Below are 619 nucleotides of genomic sequence, written 5' to 3' on the forward strand. Positions count from 1 at the left end.
TCATTGGCTGATTAGGGCCTTAATCCTCATCAACTATGATGGTTGTCAATTCAGTCTGGCCCTGGAAAGGAATACAGCATTTTTCCCCAAAACAAACTTAGAAGGGGAGTAGGAAGGTTTATCTTCCAGGAAAATGTATCTAGGAAATGCTCCCCAAGAATCTGCCCAAACTACTGAATATATTTACAGTGGTCTGTTATTAACCATTACCTGTCAGGAGAGTGTGCAAACACTGTCCCCCATTACCACAAATTGTGCAGTCGAGTTTCCTAAATTTGGAGAAATCAAAGGGCTCAGTACATCCGGAGTGCAACGGATAAGCCTTTTTTTTTTTTGGAAAACCATCTTCCTGATCATGGGATCTCCCTGGCGCCTGTACCACAACAATGCAAGATACCAATAACAGAAGAAATTGTGTGAGAGAGAACAGAGCATATATGAGAAGTCTCTATCTGCTCAATTTGTCTGTAAACCTAAAACTGTTCTAACAAGTAATGTCATAAATTTTTTAAAAAAATGTAATGATGCAACACCCTCAAATCAAAGTGTTGCTGGCATCCTATAACGGCATAGTTAATACTAGCCCTTGAGGTGCACCAACCTGGAGTCTGACCAGGCC

General features: G+C 40.9%; 1 non-coding gene across 1 annotated transcript; it reads right to left on the reverse strand.

The window, feature by feature from the left end:
• Window positions 1-214: 214 nt before the first annotated feature.
• On the reverse strand, window positions 215-379 carry LOC130842130 (U1 spliceosomal RNA). Its single transcript, XR_009050359.1, has one exon. It is a non-coding gene; the product is annotated as a U1 spliceosomal RNA (small nuclear RNA).
• Between the last annotated feature and the right edge of the window lie 240 nt (window positions 380-619).

The sequence above is a fragment of the Hippopotamus amphibius genome, chromosome 1 (assembly GCF_030028045.1).
Source record: "Hippopotamus amphibius kiboko isolate mHipAmp2 chromosome 1, mHipAmp2.hap2, whole genome shotgun sequence".
Classification (NCBI taxonomy): Eukaryota; Metazoa; Chordata; class Mammalia; order Artiodactyla; family Hippopotamidae; genus Hippopotamus; species Hippopotamus amphibius.